A 13,856-nucleotide genomic window follows, 5' to 3' on the forward strand; every position below is an offset into this window, starting at 1 on the left:
AGCAGAACTGACCAAGGATATAAACAATTTTCAAATTATGAAATTGAAACTATTTCTACTTGTATGAAAGGGTGTTCCAAATCACTATTGATCAGAGAAATGCAAATTAATACAACTCTGAGCTACCACTATACACCTCTCAGATTGGCTAAGATAACAGGAAAAGTTAGTGATGAATGCTGGAGGGGATGTGGGAAAACTGGGACACTGATGCATTGTTGGTAGAGCTGTGAACAGATCCAACCATTCTGGAGAACAATTTGAAATTATGCTCAAAAAAGTTATTAAACTGTTCCTACCCTTTGATCCAGAAGCATTACTACTGGGCTTATATCCCAAAGAGATATTAAAGTAGGGAAAGGGACCTGAAAAAAATGTACAAAAAATGCCCTTTTTGTTAGTGGCTAGAAACTGGAAAATGAATAGATGCCCATCAATTGGAGAATGGTTGGGTAAATTATGATATATGAATGTTATGGAATATTATTGTTCTGTAAAAAATGACCAGCAGGATGATTTCAGAGAGGCTTGGAGAGACTTATATCAACTGATGCTGAGTGAAATGAGCAGAACCAGATCATTATACACTTCAACAATACTATATGAGAATCAGTTCTGATGAAAGTGGATGTCTTCGACAAAAAGATCAGTTCCAATTGAGCAATGATGGACAGAATCAGTTACACCCAGAGAAGGAACACTGGGAAATGAATGTGGACTACTTGCATTTTTGTTTTTCTTCCCAGGCTATTTTTACCTTCTGAATCCAATTTTTCTTGTGCAACAAGAGAACTGTAAGTTCTGCACATATATACATATATATATATATATATATATATATATATATATATATATATATATATATATATATATATATATATATTGTATCTAGGATATGCTATAATATATTTAACATGTATGAGACTGCCTGCCATCTAGGGGAGGGAGGGAAGGGAAAAGTTGAAACAGAAGTGAGTGCAAGGGACAATGTTATAAAAATTACCCATGCATATGTTCTGTCTATGAAAGCTAATTAAAAAAGTAGAACTGACCAACTAAAAAAGAGGTACAAAAGTTCACTGAAGAAAATAATTCCTTAAAAATTAGAATTGGGCAAATAGAAGCTAATGACTTTATGAGATAACAAGAAGCAAAAAAAATCAAAAGAAAGAAAAAATAACAGAAGGAAGTATAAAAATCTCATTGAAAAACTGATCTGGAAAATCTATCCAGGAGAGATAATTGAAAAATTACTGGAGTAGATAAAAGCCATGTTAAAAAATAAAAACCTAGATATCATCTTTCAAGAAATTAGTAAGGAAAATATTCTGATATTCTAGAACTAGAGGGTCAAAATAGAAATGGAAAGAATCCACTGATCATCTGCTGAAAAAGATCTCAAAATAAAAATATCTACCACAAATATTAAAGCCAAATTTTAGACCTACCAGGTCAAGGAGAAAATATTTCAAGGAGACAAAAAGAAATAATTTAAATACTATCATGCCCCAGTCTGGATAACACAAAATTTAGCAGTTTCTTCATTAAAGAATGAGAGAGCTTGGAGTATCATATTCCTATTGATATTCCAGAGGGCAAATGAGTCAGGATTAAAATTAAGAATCACCTGCCCAGCAAAACTGAATATAATAATCTAAAGGAAAAATGAATATTTAATGAAATAAAGGACTTTCAAACATTCTTGATGAAAAGACCAGAGCTGAACAGAAATTTTGACTTTCAAATAAAAGTCTCAATTAAAAGTTAGAAGTATACATAGACAGAGGGTATGGGTGTAAGTTGAACATGATTAGATAACTATCTAAAAAACAAGATTAAGGGAAAAGAAAGAGGAATGCAGTGAGAGAAGGGGAAAGGGAGAGGTAGTAGAATGGATAAATAATCTGACATAAAAAAAGGTTCAAAAAAGCTTTTACAGAGGAGGGAAATAGGAAATGTGGAGACTTTACTGTCATTTGAATTGGCCCAAAGAGGGAATAAAGTACACATTGAGTTGGATATAGAAATCTATCTTGTCCTATAGGAAAATAGAAGGGGAAAGGGATAAGAGAAAAGGGTAGAGTTGATAAAAGGGAGGGTAGATTGGGGAAAGCAGTAGTCAGAAGCAAAAAACTTGAAAATGGACAGAAAAAAAGGAAAAAGAGAAGAGGATAAATAGTGAAACTATGATGGAGGGAATTACATAGTAATTATAAAAATTAGAAAGTAGAAAAAAATTAGAGCAGGTTTTTCCATAAAGACTTTATTTCTGAAATATGTAGAGAATTAAGTTAAATTTATATAAATAAGAGACATCTCTTGATTGATAAATGGTCAAAGGATATGAACAGCTAGTTTTCAGATGAAGTAATCAAAGATATCTCTAGTCATGTGAAAAATGTTCTAAATTGCTATTGCTTAGAGAAATGCAGAGCTATCACACACCTATCAGATTGAATACTATGACATAAAAGGAAAATGACAAATGTTGGAGAGGATGTGGAAAAGTTGAAACACTAATGCACCATGGTGAAGTTGTACACTGATTCAAGCATTCTATAGTGCGATTTGAAATTATGCCCAAAGAACTATAACATCATGAGCACCCCTTGATCATACAACACCAATACTAGGTCTGTATCCAAAAGAGGTAAAAAATGAAAAGGGAAACGTCCTATATATATATGTAAAAATATTTATAGTAGCTTTTTTATGGTGACAAAGAATTGAAAACTGAGTGCCCATCACTTGAGGAACGGTTAACCAAATTGTTATATATAATTCTGATAGAATACTATTGCAATAGAAGAAAATATGAGCAGTATGCTCTCAGAAAAAGCTGGAAAGGCTTATATGAGTTGATGCAAAGTGAAATGAGCAGAATAAGAATACCAATACAATAATTCAAGACAATTCAGAAGCCATAATGGAAATCTTGTCCTTCTTCAGAGAAAGAACAGATGAAGTCTGAATGCAGATTGAAGCATATTTTTCTTTTTTGTCATTGTTTTCTTTCACAACATAATTAATATGGAAATGTGCACAAGTGTGTGTGTGTGTATGAGTGTGTGTATGTGTGTATTATCTATATCAAACTGTTTGCCTTCTCAATGAAGAGAGGAGAGAAGGAAGAGAAAGGAACGAAATTAGAACTCAAAATTTTAAAATATATATATATATATATATATATATATATATATATATATATATATATATACATATATATATATATATATAAATTGCTTTACATATAATTGTGGAAAAGATGAAATATCAAATTTAAGAAAAATTCATGAGAGGAGTGGTGAAAAGAGGTGTATGTGAAGATATTCAGTTCTATTATATTTGCTGAGTGTGAAATATCTATTCATTTTGAGATATTTAATAGACAGTTGGTGATGGCGTACTGGAGCTCAGGAAAGAAGTTAGGACTGGATAAATGGATCTGATAATTATTTGCACAGATATAATTGAACCCATGGGAAGTGATGAGATCATAAAGCAGGACAGCATAAAGGGAAAAGAGAAGAGGAACAAGACTAGATCCTTGGGAGAAACAGATGGTTAGTGTACATGACCTGAATGAACATTTAGGAAAGGAGATTGAGAAGGAGTAATCAAAGGGTTTAGAGAATGATGAAAGAACAGTTTCATGAAAACCCAGAGAGAGGAATCTGGAAGAAAAGGGTAATCAATGGGTTATTAACAGTGATTAAAAAAACAAAAACAAAAACAAAAAAAACCTGCAAAGACATTAAGAAGGATAAGGAATTTTTTTAAAAAAGTCATTAGGTTTGGCAATTAAGAAATCTCTGCAACTTTGGAAAGAATAACTTCAGTCAAAAGATGTGGTTGTGGGGGACTTCTGGCCAAGATGGCGGCGTGGAGGCAGACAGCTGCTTGAGCTCAACATTTTCTCTCAGGACTTACTTCATGACAAGCCTCGGAGTTAATACTTGACTGTAAAAGAAACCCACAAATAATCACCAAGAGAAGACATCCTTGAAATTCGCCAGAGAAAGTCTGTGTTTGCTTTGGGGAGGGGACGACCAGACTGGGCACAGACTGAGGGCAGGCAGCCAGAGGGAGGCAGGCAGCTCACACAGCTCAGACTGGAGGGGGAGGGGTTCGATCTCTGCAGTTTCTGGGAAAAGACTTTTACCCCAGTGTGGATGCTCTGTCTTGGCAGCAAGCCATGAGCAGCAGAGAGGGTGTAAACACTGGAAGTGAAGATTAAAACCCCGGAAAGCCAGCATCTCTCAGAACCTGATCACCCCCACCCCCACCAAGAGTGACTCAGCACATTCTCAGAGCCTCAGAGAGCAGACGCAGGACAGCCATTGCTGTCCTGTTAGTGACTCGCTGCTGTCTCCCTCAGTCAGTAGAGAAAGCCCAGTAAAACCAACCAACCCCATATCCTCCCCTCCCCCCACAGAAACAGACTGATTGGTTCTCTTGTCAATTTGTTTTCTTCGATTCCCAATCTGACAAAATGAACAAAAAATTCAAAAGGTCTCTAACCATTGACAGCTTCTGTATGGAAAGAGAGCAGACTTCAAATACTGAGGAGACTAAAAGCAGACTGTCTCCAGAGGAATCCCCTAAGGGGGATATGATCTGCTCCTCAATACACAAGACTCTCATAGAGGAAATCAAAAAGGCTCTCACAAGAGAGCTAGAAGAGAAATAGGAAAAGGAAAGGGAAGCTTGGCAAGAGAGCATGGAGAAGTCATTCCACGCATTTAAAGACAGAGTGGACATAGAAAACAAATCATTGAGAAATAAAATTAGTGAATTGGAAAAGGTAAACAACTCCAAGAAAAATAGGATTAGTGATCTGGACAAAGAAAACAGCTCTCTAAAAAATAAAATGGATAAAATGGAAAGAAATTCCATAGAAGATAAAAACTCAATTGGACAATTACAAAAAGATATAAAAAAGTGAGTGAAGAAAACACATAATTGAAAATTAGACTTGAACAAGTAGAAATGAATAACTCAAGGAGAAACCAAGAAGTAGTCAAGCAAAACCAGAAAAATGAAACAATTGAAAAGAATGTCAAGTACCTTATTAGAAAGACAACAGACCTGGAAAACAGATCCAGGAGAGACAATTTGAGAATAATTGGACTCCCTGAAAAATGTGAGGAAAAAACAGAGCCTGGACACTATTTTCCAGGAAATGATCAAAGAGAACTGCCCTAATGTTTTGGAAACAGAGGGTAAAATAGACAATGAAAAAATTCATCGATCACCTACTGAAAAGGACCCTAAAATCAAAACGCCAAGAAATATAGTGGCCAAGTTCAAGAACCATCACACAAAGGGAAAAATACTGGAAGCTGCTAGAAAAAAAGCAATTCAGATACGGAGGAGCCACAATAAGGATAACCTAGGATCTAGCAGTGTCCACATTAAAAGAACGAAGGGCCTGGAACATGATATTCCGAAAGGCTAAGGAACTTGGTATGCAGCCAAGAATAACTTACCCAGCAAAAATGAGCATTGTTTTCCAGGGAAGAAGATGCACAGTTAACGAAATAAATGAATTCCATCTATTCTTGATGAAAGCCATACCTACACAAAATGTTTGATCTTCAAATACAGAACTCAAGAGATTTCTAAAAAGGTAAAAAGAAATCTTGAGAACTATATTTCTGCCACAAAGATATGTAAAGAACATATGTATAATTTGTCTTAGAAACTAGAGGTGGAAAGGAAATTATATCATAAAAAAAGGTAAAATGGTACCACCATCTCATGAAGAGGCAAAGGTAACCTATTATATCTGAGAGAAAGAAAGGAGGGGGATGAACATAGTGTGTATCAATAGACATATTTGATTTATGGTGAAACGTCTTCCACTTCATTGAAAAGTGAGAGGGAAGGAATAAGCTAAGGGGAAGGAAATACAGAAATTGTGAGGAAAAGGGGTAAAATAGGGGGAGGAACTTTAAGGTGGGAGAGAGATACTAAAAAGGGAGGGCTGTGAAAAGCAAGTGGTGTTCACAAGTTTAATACTGGGTAGGGGGGTAAGAGGGAAGGAAAGGGAAAAAGCATAAGCAGAGGTTAACAAGATGATAAGCAATATAGAATTAGTCATTCTAACCATAAATGTGAATGGGGTAAACTCCGTCATAAAGAGGAAGCCAGAATCCTACTACATGTTGTTTACAGGAAACACACCTGAAACAGGGTGATACATTCAAACTAAAAGTAAAAGGGTGGAGCAGAATCTACTATGCTTCAGGTGAAACCAAAAAAGCAGGGGTAGCCATCCTCATCTCAGATCAAGCAAAAACAAAAATTGATCTAATTAAAAGAGATAAGGAAGGGCATTATATCCTGCTAAAGGGTAGCCTAGATAATGAAGCAGTATCAATATTAAACATATATGCACCAAAGGTACAGCATCTAAATTCTTAAAAGAGAAATTACGAGAGCTGCAAAAAGAAATAGCAAAACTATAATGGTGGGAGATCTCAACCTGGCACTCTCAGAATTAGATAAATCAAACCACAAAATAAATAAGAAAGAAGTGAAAGAGGTAAATAGAATACTAGAAAAGTTTGATATGATAGATCTTTGGAGAAAAATAGAGAAAGAGAGGGTCAATGAATTGGGCTTACAACTAAAATTGCTAGAAAAGGAACAAATTAAAAACCCCCAGACAAACATGAAACTTGAAATTCTAAAAATAAAAGGTGAGATTAATAAAATTGAAAGTTAAAAAAACAACAACAACAACAAAAAAAACCCTACTGAATTAATTAATAAAACTAAGAATTGGTTCTATGAAAAAACCAACAAAATAGACAAACCCTTAGTAAATCTGATTAAAAAAAGGAAAGAGGAAAAGCAAATAGTTTTTCTTGAAAATAAAAAGGGAGAACTCACCACTAATGAAGAGGAAATTAGAACAATAGTTAGGAGCTACTTTGCCCAACTTTATGCCAATAAATTCGATAACTTAAATGAAATGGAAGAATACCTTCAAAAATATTGCTTGCCCAGATTAATAGAGGAAGAAGTAACTAGTCTAAATAATCCCATTTCAGAAAAAGAAATAGAACAAGCTATTAACCAACTTCCTAAGAAAAAATCCCCAGGACCAGATGGATTTACTTGTGAATTCTACCAAACATTTAAAGAACAACTAACTCCAGTGCTATATAAACTATTTGAAAAAATAGGGATTGAAAGAGTCCTACCAAATTCCTTTTATGATACAGACATGGTACTGATACCTAAACCAGGTAGGCTGAAAACCAAGAAAGAAAATTATAGACCAATCTCCCTGATGAATATTGATGCTAAGATCTTAAATAAAATATTAGCAAAAAGACTACTGAAAATCAACCCCAGGATAATACACTATGAACAAGTAGGATTTATACCAGGAATGCAGGACTGGTTCAATATTAGGAAAACTATTAGCATAATCGACTATATCAATAACCAAATTAACAAAAACCATATGATCATCTCAATAGATGCAGAAAAAGTATTTGATCAAATCCAATATCCATTCCTACTAAAAACATTTGATTATAGGAATAAACGAATTATTCCTTAAAATAATAAGCAGCATATATTTAAAACCATCAGTACACATCATATGTAATGGCGATAAACTGGAACCTTTCCCTGTAAGATCAGGAGTGAAACAAGGTTGCCCACTATCACCATTACTATTCAATATAGTACTAGAAATGCTAGTCTTGGCAATAAGAGCTAAGAAAGAGATTCAAGGAATTAGAGTAGGTAATGAGGAAATCAAATATAACTCTTTGCAGATGACATGATGGTATACTTGCAAAGACTCTGCTAAAAAGCTATTAGAAATAATTCAGAACTTCAAAGGTCTCATTTCCAAAATATATAGAGAACTGACCCTAATTTATAAGAAATCAAACCATTCTCCAATTGATAAATGGTCAAAGGACATGAATAGACAATTCTCAGATGATGAAATTGAAACTATTTCCACTCATATGAAAGAGTGTTCCAAATCACTACTGATCAGAGAAATGCAAATTAAGACAACTCTGAGATACTACTACACCCCTGTCAGATTGGCTAAGATGACAGGAATAAATAATGATGAATGTTGGAGGGGATGTGGGAAAACTGGGACACTGATACATTGTTGGTGGAGTTGTGAAAGAATCCAGCCATTCTGGAGAGCAATTTGGAACTATGCCCCAAAAGTTATCAAAATGTGCATACCCTTTGACCCAGCATTGCTGCTATTGGGATTATATCCCAAAGAAATACTAAAGATGAGAAAGGGACCTGTATGTGCCAAAATGTTTGTGGCAGCCCTTTTTGTTGTAGCTAGAAACTGGAAGTTGAATGGATGTCCATCAATTGGAGAATGGTTGGGTAAATTATGGTATATGAAGGTTATGGAATATTATTGCTCTGTAAGAAATGACCAGCAGGAGGAATACAGAGAGGCTTGGAGAGACTTACATCAACTGATGCTGAGTGAAATGAACAGAACCAGAAGATCTCTGTACACTTCAATGCTGTATGAAGAGGTATTCTGATGGAAGTGGATATCTTCAACATAAGGAAGATCCAACTCACTTCCAGTTGATCAATGATGGACAGAAATAACTACACCCAGAGAAGGAACACTGGGAAGTGAATGTAAATTGTTAGCACTACTGTCTATCTACCCAGGTTACTTATACCTTCGGAATCTAATACTTAATGTGCAACAAGAAAATGGTATTTACACACATATATTGTATCTAGGTTATATTGTAACACATGTAAAATTTATGGGATTGCCTGTCATAGGGGGGAGGGAGTAGAAGGAGTGGGGGGATAATTTGGAAAAATGAATACAAGGGATAATATTATAAAAAAATTACTCATGCATATATACTGTGGGAAAAAAATTCTAAATAATAAAAAAAAGAAATAATTCAGAACTTTAGCAAAGTTGCAGGATACAAAATAAATCCACATAAATCCTCAGCATTTTTATACATTACCAACACAATACAACAGAAAGAGATACAAAGAGAAATTCCATTCAAAATAATGGACAACAGCATAAAATATTTGGGAATATATCTACCAAAGGAAAGTCAGGAATTATATGAGCAAAATTATGAAACACTTGCCACAAAAATAAAGTCAGATTTAAATAATTGGAAAGACATTGAGTGCTCTTGGATAGGCGGAGTGAATATAATTAAGATGACAATACTCCCTAAACTAATCTATTTATTTAGTGCTATACCAATCAGACTCCCAAGAAACTATTTTAATGACCTAGAAAAAATAACAACAAAATTCATATGGAAGAACAAAAGGTCAAGAATTTCAAGGGAAGTAATGAAAAAAAATTAAATGAAGATGGTCTAGCTGTACCTGATCTAGAACTATATTATAAAGCAGCAGTCACCAAAACCATCTGGGGAATAGTTTAGGTTCACAGGATAAGATAGTGAATAAAAATAGCAATCTAGTGTTTGACAAACCCAAAGATCCCAACTTCTGGGATAAGAATTCATTATTTGACAAAAACTGCTGGGAAAACTGGAAATTAGTATGGCAGAAACTAGGCATGGACCCACACTTAACACTACATACTAAGATAAGATCAAAATGGGTCCAAGATTTAGGCATAAAGAATGAGATCATAAATAAATTAGAGGAACATAGGATAGTTTACCTCTCAGACTTGTGGAGAAGGAAGGAATTTGTGTCCAAAGGAGAACTAGAGATCATTATTGATCACAATATAGAAGATTGTAATTACATCAAATTAAAAAGCTTTTGTACAAACAAAACTAATGCTAACAAGATTAGAAGGGAAGTACAAATTGGGAAAACATTTTTACAGTTAAAGGTTCTGATAAAGGCCTCATCTCCAAAATATATAGAGAACTGACTCTAATTTATAAGAAATCAACCCATTCTCCAATTGATAAATGATCAAAGGATATGAACAGACAATTTTCAGATGATGAAATTGAAACTATTTCTACTCATATGAAAGAGTGTTCCAAATCACTCTTGATCAGAGAAATGCAAATTAAGAAAACTCTGAGATACCACTACACACCTGTCAGATTGGCTAAGATGACAGGAACAAATAATGATGAATGTTGGAGGGAATGCGGGAAAACTGGGACACTGATACATTGTTGGTGTAGTTGTGAAATAATTCAACCATTCTGGAGAGGAATCTGGAATTATGCCCCAAAAGTTATCAAACTGTGCATACCCTTTGATCCAGCAGTGCTACTACTGGGCTTATATCCCAAAGAAATACTAAAGAGCGGAAAGGGACCTGTATGTGCCAAAATGTTTGTGGCAGCCCTTTTTGTAGCGGCTAGAAACTGGAAAATGAATGGATTTCCATCATCGGAGAATGGTTGGGTAAATTGTGGTATATGAATGTTATGGAATATTATTGTTCTGTAAGAAATGACCAACAGGATGAATACAGAGAGTCTTGGAAAGACTTACATCAACTGATGCTGAGTGAAATGAACAGAACCAGGAGATCATTATACACTTCAACAATGATACTGTATGAGGATGTATTCTGATGGAAATGGATATCTTCAACATAGAGAAGAGCTAACCCAATTCCAATTGATCAATGATGGATAGAATCAGCTACACCCAGAAAAGGAACACTGGGAAATGAGTGTAAACTATTAGCATTTTCTTGTTTTTCTCCCCAGGTTATTTTTACCTTCCGAATCCAATTCTTCCTTTGCAACAACAACAACAACAAAATTCGGTTCTGCACATATATATTGTACCTAGGCTATACTATAACATATTTAATATATATGGGATTGCTTGCCATCTAGGGGAGGGGGTGGAGGGAAGTAGGGGAAAATTTGGAACAGAAGGGAGTATAAGGGATAATGTTGTAAAAATATTATAATTTAAAAAATTAATATAAAATAAAATTTTAAAATATGCAAAAAAAAGATGTGGTTGCAAGACAGACTGCAGAATGCTTAGGAGAAAGTGAGAGTAGAGGAAGTAGAATTATCCATTGTAAAGGGTTCTCTCAAGAAGATTAGCTTGGATAAGGAGTAGTGTAGCACAGAAATTAATGGTCATGGTTTGGTCAAGTGAAGATTTTGAAGATTGCAAAGTCATAAGTGTGTTTGTAGGCAGAAGGGAAGGGACAAGTAGACACAGAAATTGAAGATTACTAACAAAATGAGAATGAGACAAGGCAATATTCTGGAGAAGACAAGGCAGAAGGGGACCATGGGTCTATGTAGAGGAATTTGTCTTGGCAAAGAGAACTACCTTTTCATATGAGAGAAGGATGAAGAAGGAAAAGGTGGGAGGAAAACTTCTGAATGTTGTGAGAGTAGGAGAAAGATAGAAGAGAAAACCTTTTTTTTTTGTGAATGACCTCAGTTTTTTTTAGTGAACTATAAGATAAAGTCCCTGAGACCATAACAGGAGAAGGTACCATGGGAGGCTTGAAAAGGTATGAGGAGGTTTGAGACAGTCAAAGTGGTCAAAGAAGGGTTGTGAGCAGAAGCCAAGTGCATTGAGGAAGAACATAAGGAATAGGGAGCACATTACTAAATCAGAGGAATAGCAGCTGGCCAAGATTGTTATTGGCCAGTTTTTCACATGGGAGTCCAAATCTGAAATGGAAAAGATGGGTAACCAAGGGGAAACTGAGGAAGTGAAAAAGAAGGAAACAAGGAGGATGAGCTGAATCAAAAGTAAATGAATCTGATAGTGTTAAATATGCCTGTGTATCAATTAAGATCCAAAAAACAGGCTCTGGGTTGTTAGGCAAAGTTACAGAGGTAATCAAGGGTTAGTTTGGTCAGCTAAAAACCTTCTGCAAAGAAAAATAGAGTACTAATTCTAAAATCATTAAATTACAACCATAGCAATTGATCATGACTTGTACCTCTTCCTTTGCTCATGTTCTATCCTCTACCTGAAATGCTCTGCTTCTTCAACTCATGTAGTATTTACTTGTTGAAATTTTGCTCATTCTTCAAGGTCTTGCTCAATGTTAGTTCCTACAGAGAGCCATTTGTATAGTCAAGAATTATCTTTTTCTTCTCAGGACTCTAATAGCACTCTGTATTGTTTTTACTAACATCTCAAAATCTATTTTGTCCTCTTGTTATTTATGTATTTTAATTTCCTAACTATATCCTGAAGAGTAAGAATTTTTTATTTGCTTTTGTTTGCTTTTTCTTTTTTCCCCAGAGCTCAGCATAAAGTAAGTGCTTAATAAATGATGGTTGATTTTTTAAAAAGAGAAAAAGAAGAGGCCATGCATTAGCTGAATGACAATTTTTGTTTGTAGGATCTTCCCCTTGTGCATGTTTCACAGAGCAGCTAGGAATAGTGGAAGAAACATTGGTTTTACAATTAGAGAAATTAGATTTGAATTCCAACTCTGTTCCTAGCAAGACAATCTTGGAAAAATCATTTAATCTCTCTGAACTTCAGTTTCCTCAACTATAAAATCTGGGGATAAATGTGGCAACTTTTTCCATAGCATGCATGTTATTTCCTTCCTCATCCACTTTACTGCATACTCTGTAAACATAAACTGGCAAGACATAGACAAATCATTTGTGAACAAATAATATATTTAGAGACAGTACTAAAAGTACAGTTTGTTTTTCATGGAGTTGTTTTCTTTTTACATTTTGTCAAATCTATCTTTTAATGAGTTAGATGTGTTTACCATTTCATTAAATCTATTTTGTGTTGCCTTTTCCAAACCCTCTTGCAAAGTTTTCATTTCCTTTCCCCATTTTTCTTCCAGTTGTCTTTTTAGATCTTTTTATAATTTCTTCTAGGAGAGCCTTGTGAAATGGAGACCAATTTATATCACCCTTTGGGGCTTCATCTGGAGACAATCTGCTTTTAGTCTCCTCAAGGTTTGAAATCTGTTCTTCTCTTTCACCATAAAAACTACCTATGGTCAGAGTCTCTTTGCTTTTTTATTCATTACAAAAAAAAAAAAAAAAGTTGGGATCTGCTTTTAGGGCAAGGGAGTTTTTCCAAGCTTTTTTTCTACAAACAGCAGCAGTGCTGGGTGGGCATGGCCAGGTCCTGTGAGACTCCAGCCCATCAGGGTTCACTATTTACCTTTAATGTTTGTGTTGGGTATTTTATAACTTCTCGGATGATCTACTGGCTTGCAACCAGGGCAGAGTGGCCAACACTGCTGTAGATTCCTCCCTCTAGATTCTCTGCCCTGTAGAGCTTGTATTGTCTGCGCTTGGTTTGCTTGCACCTGGCTGCCTCCCTCAGTGATCGATTTAAACAGACCTTTTCTGGTGATCTTCAAAATGATTTTCTGCTGGTAATTTGTTACACTCCCAATATTTGTGGATTTTGCCAGTCTAGAACTAATTCAGAAGCTGGATTGGCTATTATCTGAGAGTGGTGGAAGAATATCAGAAAGAAGCCTGTGTCCTCTCCACTATCTTAGCTCCACACCATATATTCTTATTCTCTAAGTGCCTCAGGCAACTCCCTAAGATTTAATTTTAAGTCACTGATGGTTGAATTTGTCTTGGTAGACAGAGTGCCCTGTCCTGATGAAATCACAAAATTTTCAGAAGAATTATGTTACATATAATATATATATATATATATGTATATGTATACACATACATACACATATATGTATATGTATACACATACATACACATATATGTATGTATGTATGTATATATATATATATATATATATATATATATATATATATATATATATATATATATATATATATATATATATATATATATATATATATATAATACATAATACCTACCTTGATCCAAGACAATTCCAGTATACTTGGGATGGAAAAT

The sequence above is a fragment of the Sminthopsis crassicaudata genome, chromosome 1 (assembly GCF_048593235.1).
Source record: "Sminthopsis crassicaudata isolate SCR6 chromosome 1, ASM4859323v1, whole genome shotgun sequence".
Taxonomy (NCBI): Eukaryota; Metazoa; Chordata; class Mammalia; order Dasyuromorphia; family Dasyuridae; genus Sminthopsis; species Sminthopsis crassicaudata.